Source organism: Falco cherrug, chromosome 2 (genome assembly GCF_023634085.1).
Source record: "Falco cherrug isolate bFalChe1 chromosome 2, bFalChe1.pri, whole genome shotgun sequence".
In the NCBI taxonomy this organism is placed as follows: domain Eukaryota; kingdom Metazoa; phylum Chordata; class Aves; order Falconiformes; family Falconidae; genus Falco; species Falco cherrug.
In genome coordinates, this window is record NC_073698.1 from 107,835,770 (window position 1) to 107,851,347 (window position 15,578).

At 40.9% G+C, this 15,578-nt stretch overlaps 1 long non-coding RNA gene across 1 annotated transcript; it reads right to left on the bottom strand.

Annotated features, from left to right (window-relative positions):
* Nucleotides 1–1,156: 1,156 nt before the first annotated feature.
* On the bottom strand, nt 1,157–11,773 carry LOC129735400 (uncharacterized). Its single transcript, XR_008730989.1, has 3 exons — nt 11,004–11,773; nt 7,695–7,820; nt 1,157–1,252 (listed from the first exon to the last, which is right to left on the bottom strand). It is a non-coding gene; the product is annotated as an uncharacterized LOC129735400 (long non-coding RNA).
* Nucleotides 11,774–15,578: the final 3,805 nt, after the last annotated feature.

A 15,578-nucleotide genomic window follows, 5' to 3' on the forward strand; every position in this document is an offset into this window, starting at 1 on the left:
ATATTGTATGTTGTGAAAAGTGTGATGCCTATGGCTATATAGGACAGGCCCTACAGTGAGGTCTCTGAAAGGAAAGTGGTGGAGTGTCTAGCAGAAAAAGACCCATGTGTGCCAAAAGTGGTATATACTGTGACTTATACTTCTTGCATATCAATGAATGTGTGTTTAGTATGACACTGGTTTGTCCTGTGAGACAGACCAACCACCTACAATTCTTGCATAAACTCAGTCTCTGCAGCACCATAATTTCATATTTTACTCTGGAGAAAGACCTAAACCTTGCACAACTGGCAGAGAATTTACACATTTGCCAAAAATAAACAAATTTGTGTGAGATGTGTTTCAACAATATAAGATCCTAGATAACAGGATTAGCTACATACTGTACAGTACTTCACAGTTTCAAAATTGAGTACAGGGGATCATTTAATTAAAACCTATTCAACTGAAAATCCTATTTATCTGAAACAAATGTTTGTCCTATCTATAATATCAACAAACTATTCACATGAGCAACTAGCAATAAACAACAGAAAGATGCACAATGAATGTCAATTAACACAATTTGCTTTCAAATAAACTTGCAGTTTATGTATACAGCTTTAGTACTGTCCTGTGTATCCATTATAAAGGTCAATTAACCTCAATTGCAGCTAGTCAGCTTGTTCTAAAACAAAATCAGTGTAAGATTACTTTTTTTTTTTTTTTTTAATCAGCATCTCAGCAATTCAGTTGCCTGGTACTGAAGAGCTTTTAAATTGCTAAAAGTCTTTGCAAAAAGTTTTATGTTGGGAATTGTAAAAAAAAAAAAAAAAAAAAAAAGAAAAAGAAAAAAGAGAGTGAGATTGGCTGAAACTAGTGAGGTGTCACAGTGTAGCTGCATAAGGCTTTTAAAAATATTCATTATTCAGCATATAATCATGGATTCGGAACAACAAAGAGCTTTGGTATGTCTGTGCCTCAAAGGACGAAAATCTTCCTAAGTAAAGCTTTCGATGCATACACTAATCCAAGACTACACTAACAAATCTCTTGAAATGGAAATCCCTGCTGAAAATGGCCTGTGTGCTTTAAACACTACCAAAGATATTTTTTTCCCTCTCCCCTTTGGCTGCAGAATGTCAGCATTTATGGTAAAAGTCAATCAGGTGCTCACTTGTTCTGCTTAATCAGGAAGAAATGATACCACGTGAGCACTGGGAGCTCTCATCCGGAATTGCACAAGCATCACTAACTCAATGGACCATCAATGCTGTAGAAAGCAAAGACAAATGGTTAGAAGTCTGACATATTGGTCTGCGAAACATATGCACAACATTTTAAATGAGAATATTAATAATCACACTTTGGAAAATACAGGTGAATCACTGGACTTAGAGAAATGCTTGTTTTCTCAGATGTTAATAATGGCATTGCTAATTAAAAAGAAAAAACAAAACAAATCAAGATGAAAACCAATATGGGTTATCAATCACTTTGCAGGACACCATCCAGTGACCATTCCAGCCACTGACCATACCAGCTATTGAGTCAGGCTTATATCCAACCTGTCAACGTTTGGGAGGCTGTTTAACTCACTTCATAAAAAAGAACAGGAAAGGCAGTGGCTGACACCATGAATCACAATTCTGGCCCTATCAGATGCTTCTACAGTCTTTTTGAAGCTGATGATAGTTATAAAATGACTACAGTGCTGTATTCTCTCTTTAGAAAAGAAAACATACGAGACTGTGCAAAGACCTAGGGGGAAAAAAGATTGCTTTCTCAGAGTGTACAAACAAACCTGCATTCACAGAAGGTTAACAGGGGCTCTGTGCTTTCTGTGTCCTTCACAAACTTCGTCATTGCTGTAGGCAGACAGTGCTCAGTGCTACAGTGCAATTTCCTGGTACTACTGCTACTGAGGCTCATGGAATATATATATATATAAAAAAAAAAGCTAAAACTTGACAACATAATTATACTGGACATGGAACTGTAGGAAAATGCTTGGCCTTCTGGGTAAAATTTGCCTGTGTCCCTAAGACCTATGAAACATTTGCCTACTATTGCAGTCTGAGAACTACAGTCTCGTAACTACATTGGGGTATCCTGACTCACTGCTGCATGCTTTTCCAACCTAAATGATTCTATTATTCTATGATACTACCTCAGTGCCCAGGTCTTCCTAAAGGTGACCTTTACTTACCACTTCATTGCTATAGCACATATCAAACTCCATTACACTGTTTATAAAGTATTACATAAGTAAAAAGAGCAACTAGTATTCGTTAAAAAAGTACAAGTCACATACATGGCTGATAGGTATGTGTTTTCAAAATTCAGTTCAGCTACAAACATGAACATGGTTCATGACTACAGAAGAAGTGAAACATTTTCTTTTAATTTGTTCGCATTGCTAAAAGAAGCCTCCTAAAAACACGTCAGTGTCTGAATCTCAGCATTATGGTTTCAGCATGAGACAGAGTGAAAACAGATGCTTGGCTTGGCTAGCTAATGATGAATGGTTGATCTGTACAGACCAGGCTAGAAATCTTCTGCTAATCCCTAAATTTCATGTAAAAAGAGAAAATGTGCAGTTATTGATCAAGGATATACTGATATGCTACAGTTCCTTCAACTGAAAAAAAAAAAATTACAATGATTTCTCACTAGTTGAAAAACTTTGCAATGAAACAGTTCTGCAGCCCCATAAGAACTATTTGCTAGCAGAAAGCGTGCCTCATAAATCATGGGGTTTGGTCTGGTAACGTTATAAGAAATAGACCATCTGAGTCAGCCAGCCTGGAGTAAGGTAATACTTTCTAAAAGGCATCCTGAACATCATCAGGGTCTTGTGAAACAACATTTTGATTAGCTAAGTGAAAATGAATCACAAGTGTTGGCATACAGCTATGCTATCATTTTATTCAAAGAATGATCAATCGGTAGCAGAGTGATGAAACATTAAACAGAAAGATCAATTCAAGACATTATATTCTTACAAGACTCCTAGATCCTCTACTCAAGACTTGATAGTTTCCACAAGACTTATCAGACATGGATGATAATTACAAAGATATGGTAATTGAGGGCATTAAATCAAGTGTGCAAGCTAGATCTGCTGTCACAGCAAGAACTTCTTCATTGAGAACTGGCAGAGAAGGATTTTCTTCCCCCTCGACTGGCACAGCAGGATCCTCATCCAGCCACTGGCACAGTAACAGGTTCCACTTTAAATCTATTCTACCTACACCCTGTTGAAGTAATTCAGTTAATTGTGTGCATCAGTCTTTGGAGAAATCTTTCATACCGCTAGTTATGTCCTTGGATGAGTATGGTAGCAATCAAGCACTGCTGCCTGCTAGATCTGGAATCGCTGCTACAGAGCCAAGAGTCCACTTAAGCACCAAGGAACCAAGAAGCCCACAAGATCATCTAAGCTTTTAAACACTATAAATCACTCATGAAGGGATGTGCTGTAAGCATAAATGTTCACCACGGTGTAAAGCACTATGCAGGAGCAAAAACTAGCCAGAGTATGACTTGACAATTTAAAGAATTTGATACTAATGTTAGTTTATTAAATTTCTTTTTTTAGCTTTAGCAAAAAAGAAAGAAGAAAGGTTGAGCAAAACCAAAAGAATTGCAATGAAGGCCAGACAAAACATTCACCCAGACACCTGAGACACAGTTCTTCTACAGACTGTGCCAATATTGACTTCCACATAAAGTTCTATTTTTTTATAGAAAAGATTAACCTTCCACAATTTACTTACTCATGAAATATAAGGTGAACAGAGACACTGATGCAGATGATCCAGTATATTAAAAAATGCATTGAGCCAGGAAACATTCAAAGTTCTGTAATAAATTATCTTTTAAGGTCTGGGATAGTAGACGTAGTGGCTGTGCCAAGCCCTGTTAACTGGAATAGCTGGATTTAGAAGGAATCTGCTTTTAGGGTTGGTCTCTAAAAGATACAGGGGTTTCCTGTCCCACTCATCCTTTAAAGATTATTTTTTTAAAAAGGTTATAGATAGCCTATAGATATATCACATTGTTAGGAGCTGAGTAACAAAGTAGATACAGGCAACTGGAAGTATAAGTTTCAAAGGAACAAGGTAAAACAACAACTGTTTGAACCCTTCCTATCCTATCCTGTAGAAGTTACCCCCATCATTTATAAGGGTGGGGGAGGAAGAGGCTAAGTTGGCACAATTATGTTTTGATATAAACAGAAAATTTTAGTCTGTGGTGTTCTTCTTCCCCTATTGCTCTGAGACAGCAATTGGAGAAGTAACCAAACCAAAGCAGGGAAGAACTGAGTTTATATGCTGCTGATCTGAATAATAAAACCTTTTCTGCTTCTCTCTCTGGCCCAGGATACTAGAGAGATGAGTTCACACACACACACATGCACCCTTCTTTATTTTTAACTACTATTCCACTGAGTCAGAGAATTTGTGGTCATGCTGGGAGTCTGACAGAGCAGGAGCCTCTGAAGAAATTCCCCCAAACTTCCCACTGACTGGGGAGCTGAAAGGTCTGTAGCTGTTAGGTCCTAACTTAAGGTTTGATTGCATCCAATACCCATGCGGGGTAGTGATACTGCTCTCTGTGCAGTAATGCAGGTCTCTCTGCAGACAATTCTATTCTGCTGTAATACAGCTATTCTTTCCCTTTTATGAAGAAACAAGGGTTGTGGGGGAAGGTTTTGTACAGATCAGTTCCAGTTAAGCCCCAGACAATTACAATAGCACTTATTTATTGGAGGAGGCAAATCTTCAAAAAGATAAAATTGCTAAACTCCAGAATCACAGAGCTTAGAGATGGGATGAGTCCCCTATAGGACTGTCCCTTAGTATTTAGGTTTGCAACTTGCCAGCATCTGCTGAGATGAATGGAAAAAAATTGATACAGAGTGGGACAGTCTTTAAAATGAATTATATTTTTCCTTTAAATATGAGTAATGTGCTAGCTGGTGAGAAGTGAAAGGGATGAACACAGGTGAAAAAAAAAATCTTTCCTTGGGTACAAGATCTGATATAGAGATACTTGCTAAGTAGGCTGTGGTAAAAACCCTCTAATGCTTTGGAGGGACCATTGTGGCCTAGCTTACCTGCTGTGATTGAGGCAGTACACGGTTAGTGTTGGGACAGCAAGAGAAAATCCTGGGAAAAAGATTTCCTCTGGCAGGTGTATTGACCCTGGCTAACAAGAAATGCCAAAGAGATGGCAGATTTGAGAACAGGTTTGCAGACCTTGCTCTAGTGTCTCTGCTTTCAGTCAGCTATGTGAATCCAGTGTCCCATACCTTTACAGAGCCAAGAGAGCAGACTATGCAGTCAGGTGGGTTTGGGTTTCACAGCTCTTTGCCCAATACGTGAAGCTTTTGTGATGGCCATGCAAGTCCATCAGTCAAGCATGGAGCTACCCAGACACCATGTCCTCACATGTTCAGGCACTCTTTACAAGCTGCAGTATTTTACTACCGTATGAAGTAATATGCCCAGCCAAAGCTGGCTTCTCCTACCTCTGCCAGAAGGTAAATTAGCAGTAGCAATTTTTGTAACTCCACTTTCTCTGTTGTTTTAAAGTCAGTTGGTAACTTACATGGCCACTTTCTTAGCAAGAAAAGTACTTGTGCTGTATTTGCCATACATGTTCTAAACTATCTGGCATTTAATCATTCTTTTTAATTTACCTGAGAAAGATAACTCCTCCGTGTCTAGTCTTTTCAGGAGGTGACTTACTTCCTGTGTAATTTTACTTCATGCAGTATGAAAAACAACTATGCTGTTCATCTCTTCCTGTCTTCTCATTTTTAGCTCTAAGGTATAGAGCTCGGTACTCTTGCACATTATGCCAGAGGTCTATTAAGCAGCATACTGGTGCACCGATCTGGAAAAACGTAGCAGTCAATGATGCTGGCTGCATTCAGCACAAGCCTCGTAAATTGTGGGCACATTCTCTGTCTGCATTGCTTAAGAGGTGCTGAGGTAAAAGAGAGAAGCTGTGCTACCTGCATGCATGATTGATTGCCAGCACCGAAATCTTCCCTCAGAGCGTGCTGCTGCTTTTTTGCCACCTTTGCTCCAAGGGTCATGTCAGCAGGGGAGGCAGAGATGAAGAAAAGAAAGAAGGGCACAGGGGATGCGCCCGGTTTATACCACTGTCCATCCATATTCATTGTGACTAAGGCCTTGGAGATGCTGCTGATGCTACATGTCAGAGCAGCTCCATGGCTGCCCCAGCCTGGCTGTGGGCTGGCAGCCAGGCCAGGAGTTAGGAAGCCATAACCAGTTTCCCACTCCGCTTTAACAAACGTGGACTCAGCAAAGCTGAAGCTCTGGCCCAGTGCCTTTGCTGAAAATGGAGCCTGGGATGGAGTTGTATTTTTACTGCTTGCATTCTCCCTCAAAGTCTGAGACTGGAACATTTATGCAGAATTCATTTGCTGAGTTTTTAATTCTTCGCAGGCAAAACAGTGTGTCAGCAAGTATTGTCTTGCTCTCTGAAAGAAGCAATCATCTTCAGCAGCGCTTCCAGTCAGAGGGTCTCCAGGGCTGACTCCAAGCTTTGCAAAGTCACAGGGGATGTTTGAAAGAGAAGGGTCTGGATTCAGCTCCAAAGCCTGTCAGACATTTTAAGTACGTCACATGGCACCCCTTGGAAGGTGTCGCTGTCCCTGTATCATGGGTGTAAATTGTAAAGAGACGCAAGTTTTGCTAAAAGCTCCTACACAAGACAGAGGTGGCTGCTGTTATGGGTGACACCCTGCTGTGTTTCTCTACATTCTCCCTGGGTTCACACAGTTCTGAGGGTACCAGCACCTCAGCTCTCGCTGGTGCGAGCTGGCACAGGATTTGGAAATAACCTCTTAGCTGCTGTTTCGGAGCTTCGGAAACAGTGCCCACCCACCTCGGGCAGTGAGCTACCAGCTGCGGGGCCACGGGGCCCAAGCCATGGCTGTGCTGCCGGGCCACCCTGGCAAAGCCGCCTCACCCCGGCGCCTTCCGCTCCCAGCCCCCGAGCAAGCATCAGGAATGGTATGGGGCACAAAACCAGAATAAACCCCCTTGCCTTGATAACCATTTCTGAAGTAAGATAAATATATCCTCCACTCACTGGTTGTGACCAAAAAAATGATACTTATTTTTGCTCTTCCTCCTTGGACCCTGGTATTTCTGTCACCAGTGTGTTGGTGGCAGCCACCCCCCTCCCCCAGACCCATCCCTCGCCCCCTGTGCAAGGGTCCCTGAGCAGGAGGCAAATGCCTCACGCTAAACAAGCAAGATCATCGCTGTGCTCTGCTTAGCATTGGCTAGGCCTCGCTCAGAGAGCGGCACGCATTTGGGGGCACCGTGTTTTAAAACAGACAGAGAAATTGGAGAGAGTTCAGATGAGAGCAACAAAAATGATTTAAGAGTTAGTAAATAAGACCTCTGAGAAAAGGTTACGAGAGCAGGGCCTGCTCGGTCTGGAGCAAAGAGGACTGAGGGGAAGCATTACTGTCTACAAATATGCAAAGGGCTGCTACAAAGGGGACGCAGGCCAATTAATCTCATTAGAGAACAAGGACAGAACAAGAAGTAATAGATTTAAGATGCAGCAAGGGGGAATTTAGATGTAATATTAGGCAAATGTTATAACTATTGGAAAAGTTAAGCAATGGAACAAGTTTACAGAGAAGTTTGCAGAATCGCCCCTACTGAGAAATCTGTGGCTGGGATGAGAGGTTCGTCTGTCAGGGCCGGGCTGAGACTAACGAAACTCAGGATCCTTCTCCAGTGCACAGGAATGTTTCTGAGCCCCTCACAGGCAGATGACAAGGGCTCCTAATAAAGAGAAACCTATCAGTTCAGAGGAAAATGAAAGGTTTGTGAATACGCACCTGCATGTGTATGTATACGAATGCTACACAAAAGAAATGTTATTGGGAGCCACAACCCTTACTGTTATCCCACGTTCTGTCCCAAAACACCACACCTCCACATCAGTCTTTCTCCAGCACTACAGAAACCATGACTGGGACATCAGTATAACTATATGCATTCTTGGGTCCCAGTTCTGCGTTCTTTTTACCACAGGGCACAGGGTGATGAACTCGTCAGGAAGCTCATGGACTTTGATTCACAACCAAAAGAACACATAATGTGGAAGGTACCATGGTACTGCCATGGATGCTACTGCAACAGTTTCATCATTTTCACCCCTATGCCTAGTTCAGATACAACAGCAGAACTAAACCCAGGTCCTTCCTACTCAGTGATTACCTAAACTTCAAGCCAGAAACCATCAAAGGCACAAGCAGGGAACCACAGATGGTAATGGAAGCACTGAGTCACTCCTAATACTACCTGCAGTGTTTGAACACTGTAGAGCCTGATAAATGCCACTTTCTTGCTATGAAAATAGAGTGCAGAGAAAAGCAGTATCCAAAACTCAAACATGCCCTTATATTTAGGTTATCATTACCACTTCTGTGAAGTCCTAAATGCTTTGAAACTCAACATAAGCAACGATTGGCCCTAAGTTTAATAGCTATCAATACATTTGGTGAACATTTTCTAAAACAGGAATTTCTCCTTTTGTCATTAAAAGAACATACAACCCAAACCAAAAAGACTCACACACTCAGACCGCTCTGAATTTTCAAAAGCTGTTTTGATAATTTTGAAAATTTTGGACTAAATAATACAATTAATTGCAGCAGGCAGTTTATGTACCATTTAGCCTAGAGCAAGGTTTTATGTTGAAGTTCTAAATTCATTTGAAACAGAAAAAAAATGGGGTTGAGCAATTATAAACAAAGTGTTAGTCCAACTGTGAAACACTGAAAAGGGTGACAGTATAGTCAAGTGCAAGCACAAACTACTTATTTGCTAATATACTGTAGTCATCCTGAGACACTTCTCTCCTTGCTATAGGTCAGTGCTCAGCAGAGGTTATCATCACTGACCAAGCTCTTTCTAACATTTTTTGAGGCTATCGTAAAGGCAAGCAAGAAGCATGTGTTGATAAAGAACTGATTTGAAATGTCAGCCTTATGGGAGAAGGTACCAGCAGAGCTAGCTGGCTTTTTTTTTTGTTTGTTTTGGTTTTTTTTTTACAAGAGGATTAAAACCCTCCTGGTCAGGAAGCAAACCCTGAGGAAAAAAAGCCGAAAGACTGACAGGGCTGTGAACCTCATAGCCACAGCAATAATTTTGCAAATGACTAATAATAAGTAGTCGATAATCCAAAGGATGATCTCTGAAGTGAAGAGCACCAAATTACTTCTGGGAGAAAATCAATTATCTCCAATGCAGTTTTGTGGCTGCACAGCCTACAATATGCAAATGCACAGAAGTTACCATAGTCACAGAAACCTGAATATCAAACTTAAATGAAAAAAAAATCCAAGGAATTTCACAAGTGCCACTGAAAAAATATCCTCCACATGAATGGATGTATATCTGCTTTATTGACACAGCTACAATGTTGTTCTAATATTCTTCACCACAAAGGCTGACAGCCATCTAGAGATGTCAGCATCTATGAAAGAAATGCTGTGCTGTGGTGAAAGCAGAATGGGGTGACTGGGTCTGGGAGGCAGTACAGAAATCAAATTATCATCAAATACTGCGGGCAGATTTTTAACATCTTTTCTCTTGCTGGGTGGTGTCTTACTCTGTAACTGGGTCACTGAAATTAATGGAACCACTTGCAAGTAAAACAGTACTCAATGTGCCCTAGAGCACCAGAGTCTGACCCACAGTACATATTCAAATGTCACCTTGTATTTTAATGTATCTCAGACTTGAGGGTTTTTAAAAATTATTAATTTAGAAATAGATTCCTTATTGGGATCAAGCTCTTTTTTTTTTCACTAGAAGCACAAATGTCTTTAGAGAAGATGCCTGAACATTTGGCCACTTGTTACAAAAAATCCCATTTCCATGCGTGTGTAATCCGCGTTCCCTGGAGGTTTTGAGAGCAAGGAGCTTATTGTTGATGAAAAGGAAGAAGCACAGCCTAAGGGCTGCTTGGGAACTCCAGATGGACAGAGGCCTCCAAGAGGAGGGTGCGTTCCTCCAGCATCTGCTGGTAAGCCAGGAAAACGACTGTATGGGACAGACCTCATTTACATTGCAGTTAAGCGTTGGGTTTGGGCACTTTAGTTAAAATGCATTTATCCTTTGGATTTAAGGATAATAAAATACTATTATCCCTGTTGGGGCATAATTGGCAAAAGGACTGTATCAATTGTGCTGGGAACGAAGAGTTTCCCTAATTACAAGTACCGCCTTTACGACCACACGAGGGAAACCTCTGAAAAGGCTGGGAAGGAAATGAGACAAGAGAAGTTTCTTCCAGAACAGCTTATTTAGGAGCAAGGATTTTTCTGAGACTCAGTGTATCACTGGTATTTTCTAAAAATGGGAACAGAATGGTGTCACTTCTGAGATGCTGAAAAGAGCTGAAAGTACTTGGACTCCAGCCATGGAGAGACAGCAAGTTAACTGAGGGACATGGATAAGGACCTCCCAGCCTTATTACATGATCTGAGAAAAGGGACAGGCACTCGTCTCAGGTTTAAAAAAAAAAAACAACAACAACAACAAAAAAGCATTGAAGCATTGAGAGGTCTTTGTGCCCTACAGGTGAATTTCCCCAGTTCTGGACAATAAATTTTAGATGTAACAGAAAGGATGGAAAAAGTATTTGTGAATCGCCTTAGTACTTACAGCTGTAAGAGATGGACTAAGGTTAAGACTCCGCTTGGAAGAGGAAGGCTCACCTAATGCCATTTCACTGTTTCTCAAGCTTATTCTGTGATCCCTTTTATACCTGCCGATAACGGGCTCTCCAGAGATACTCACTGCCAGTGAATATGTGGGGCTGAATAACACAGTTCAGAGACAACTTAATTTAGTGTCCCAAGTTGCTGGGATATTTAAGCTGGAGTTATTTAAACATATTTTTTTTTTTTAAAAAAAAGTAATTCCTACAAACTTGAATATAGACCTTATTATTACCTGTAGTACTTCACTGAAAGTATAGTGAGTTGTAGGAAGCTGCAAACTTGTCCAGTCCACTTGAGTATATGTACTCCCCAGGCATCATGCCGTGAAACCAAAGATTGCCTCCAAGGATGGCTTAGGTCAGCCCATGAAGCTCTGGGCTTTCAGACACCCTTCCTGCTGGGGTGGTATTGCTGAGTTAATTTTCAGACCTGACTTAAACTGACACTGCACCAGCACAAGCATGAGCACTAAACTCCCACTGAGGGAACTCTTCTTTTTTCACTAGGTATAAAGTACAGCTGAGTGGCCCCCAAAATACATATTTATGGCAAAAACAGTCAGTTGTGGCTGAGACAGCTGGGTGAGAACTGCCATGCAAGTAATGCCTCAGCTGCGCTCTTCACTCTTTTGGGGCAGCACTGAGTTACGCACACTGGCTTGCTATATAGTATATGTTGTGTTCTAATTTCAAGGATATGTATACAGAAATAAATACGAACAGCAAGATGAGAGACTACACACCATACTCCATGCCGCTGGGCATTCCTTTGTTTAGGCTCATTAGTAACAATAATTACCATACTAGAGAAATACATTGGTCTGCCTAACATAGCAAGCAAAAAGAGCTGTCTCAGAAGGAGGCACTATCAAATATTTACATATATTAATTCTCTGAAGGCACTTATGGCATACACAGGCCTTAGAAAAGTTTTGTCCTAACACCTATTTTGTGCAAGTTGGCCAAAACTCTGTGACTTGAAAATCATTATCCTTCCCATCAGCTTCTGTTCTTACTCTTATTGTCAACTCAACAGTCTAGTCTGAGGCAACCACGTTTAGCCTTTTATAAGACAGATCTCATCAAGAATTCAGTTCACTAAATCTTGAGAAGTTTTTTTTTAGTAGCAAAAGGAGTATGTATATATATTTAAAGATAACATGGGAGTTCGTTTCCTTAGTAACAGGATCTTTCAGCCATTGTGTTTAGTATTTACTCAGCATTGGAAATGTACACTGTATTGAGAAGAAACGTGGTATTTTTATTAGTCTACCCCTACATATATATGCTCAGCAGCAGCAAATGCATGCTGTGTAGTTTGACTTTCCATTTCTGAGTTATATGAAACCTCTGAGAAGAGAGCATACAGAAATGAAACCAGGGCACCTGGTGCAATGTATTTTTGTTACAAGTATTTTGAGAGAAAAAAAACTGTTGTGAGAATTCAAAGCACTGCACTACAGATATTCCTTGTTTCACAACTGTACCTCCAGCAGCAGAAGAGGGTAAAATAATTTCTATTCCATGATCTATATTCTGATGAAAAAAATCTACAGAAAGTAGTTATGAAAGAGGATATTTCTACAGTGCCACTTTCCACAACTGTATTAATGTGCAGTACAAATTTAACAAGCACTGTTAGATGTTGGTTTATCTGACAATGGGGGGGGTGGGGGGGGGGTGGGCAAAAGGAGTGAGGGAGGAGTGAGGGAATGTACACTTAAAGGGCTATTTCAAAGCTTGCTTCAGTCTGGGAGAGAAGCAAGGCATCAGTTACAACTGCATCAATTAAAATGCAGGAGAAATTAAGTAGAATAGATCCATTTAATTTTGGGCCCAGCCAGGATGCCAAAAGGTTTATACCTCTTCTTCTTCAAACATGCCATGGGATTTTTCATCCTCCCAGCAAGACAACAGAGTTGCCTTCAGATGCTAAGCAAAACCCTACCACCTCCAGCTGCCTGGTGCTTCCTGCAATCGAGCGGGGACGGGGCTGGGCTGACTGGGGACAGAGTGCCACCTGCCGCAGCACTGAGCCCTGTCCTTCCCTCTGGTGCTGCACAGAGCCTGCCATCAGGTTACTCCGAAATCACAGGCAAAACTCCCCTTGGCATTGAAGGATTTTCTTTCAAGCCCTAAGGACTGAATCAGCCCCTTGCCACTTGGCTGGCGAGAGACATGGGGATCGCAGCATGTCGCTGGTGGTGCAACAGCGTGTCACTTGGGACCTTAGCGACCCAGACACACAGGGCTGGTCCTGGAGAAGACAGTTGTACAAATTAGCCCAGCAGTCTGTTTCTTGTAATAGTCTGTGCGTTACCTCTCGCTCCTAGGGTAAACTGACTATTGCGCCAACAAGAAATCCACTCCTGGGCTGCTCTCTCATTATAATTTCAGATAGTGTAAAACACTTCTGCATTATATCAATTTAATATCTGACATGGCCTCTGTCACAGTATTATATCATACCCTTACAGGATGATGGACTTCAGTCTAATACAGCTTTTCCTTCTCTAACTGCTGCAAGCCTCTATCCATTTTGCCATTCAGATGGAACACAGCCTGCTCAGAGAGAAAAGCAGAATGTTATAGTCACATAGAATAACTTAAATGTAATGGTAGATGGAACATTTATTCCATATTAAAAAAAAATAAAAGAGCTGGAAAATGGACTTGGAAAGGTACAACAGTGGTGAAAGCAGGTTGAACCAAACAGTTCGGCTCACTAATGCACTATCCAACAAATGCAGCCTTTTTCTTTCATCGCGAACAGTTTTCTCCCTGATACTTTCTCAATTTTGTTTAGCTCAAAATATTGCTGTGTAGATGGGTTTGTTACTGCCGAAAATAAGCCAGGAAGACGATGTTACTGGATGGCATTGTCGGACTGTGCACTCTTCACATATGGTCAGGCACATGATTCACCCTGCTTTGTGTGTAGGGCTCTCTCAATGCTCCACGAGCTGGAAAAGCCAGCGGTGCCAAACAGCACGGGAGCAAGGGAGGTTGCAAAGCACCCAGCTGGATGGAGATCAGCAGCAGCAGGCGAAGAGAGGTGGACCAGTTTCCCAGCAGCAATAATTTCCTCCAAGTCAATTAAAATGTCTGTGTTTAAAAAGTGCCTTTTTTTTTCTGCCAATCTTCAGTATAGGATAGAGAAAGCTTTGTGTTTACATAAAGAGGAGGAAAAACAGATAGATAATACACATTGTTTTAAATTGGCATAGAGATAGTAAGTTGATTTTCCTGTCAGGCCCTCCATGAATTATCTCATTAAGATTAACGTAGGCTGAAAACTAAACCACATTTTTCTTAGGGCTGCCTTTTACAGGAAGAGCTTTGCTCCTGTTTATCATACATTTCAGCTAAAATCTATCAATCTGCACTAAAAAAATTAAAGAGTTCTTCTGAGAACCGGGGAAAGGTTTTAACTAGTAAAGCTTTTTGTCTAATGAACTTTCCAGAAAAAATAAATAGGCTTTGCTTGACCCGGTCAGATTTTAGGGCCACACAATTCAAAACTAAAATATATAATACAGCATTCTTACCCACACACAGAAATCAGAATGAAGACATGGAATTACAATGAATTAGTAGCCCTCAGTGACTGCAGGTAACAGTCAACTCAATGTTAGTTTATAAGAGATCTACTGTAAAAAAATCAAATTACCAAAGAGGCTTAACTATTTGGCTCCCAATCATATCACATACCCTTTGGAACTATCCAGACATGCCATATTTTCCCTATATTGAGCCAGAATGTGTAATTCAACTTCAAAATCTGCATATTACTAACTTTATCCATACACAGCATGATATACAACTGTTCTTTTGGTTTACATGAATGTAATAGCAACAAGGATGCAGACACAGATCTTTCACTTTGGATTATTTATTACCACGGAAATTGTAAAACCTTTCTTTACCATTTATTTTTGTTTATATTGCTGGTATGCGTATTGCAGGTATTGTAGATGTGTAGCAGTTGCCTAATTGTATCGGTTTTCAGTAGCACATCGTTATATATCTGCATCTATCCTAAGCTCTTCTGTCATGCCTAACTGCTTCTCAAAATTAAAGCATGGAAGATGGTTACTGTAGCGTACAGCAGCCAGAGAAGAACAGGTAGCATGTTGTGTTGCTCCTCGGATCCTTTTCAGCAAAGTGAGGGTGAAGTGTTGATGTTGCATGATATGAACTGAATCTATGTCTCCTTGTGAGAGGACAGCTATTGTGTGAGTAAACAGGTAAAGGGGGAAAAAAAGGATTAAGTTTGTTGTTCCTGCAGCTGAAGCTGTCAAAGTCCTTAGGAAAGGGAAAATCTGAAAGAATTGACAACTGTCAGCTCTGCTCACTTTGGGATGACTGACAGCAAGAAAAGAGCTATTATACTGAGATGGGAAACATTTGGGGCTTCTCCAGAATGTATGAAGAGATACATTCTCTGTCCCAACAGTTCATCAGAAATTAATACACTTCTATTACATCTTTCTGAGGTTGCAAAATCCCTCCCTCACACTGCTGTTTAATTGGAATGATTGGTACTGGGGGAACACCTCAGCATGCTGGCAGCCCCAGCCCTTGTTGTGCTATGTGCTAAGAACAGGAAAAACCCAAAAGCAGTCCTGCCCAGTGAGATTGTTTGCACATAGTCAGAAATGTTTCTTAGAAGCATAACATAAACATACAGTTGCATTTTATCAGTATTTTATATTCGGTAAAAATATTCTGAAGCTTAAGGGCTCAGTGCCCACAGATATGCTGGCACACAGATTTCACAAATCTTGTAAAGTCTGTTACTGTGCTGG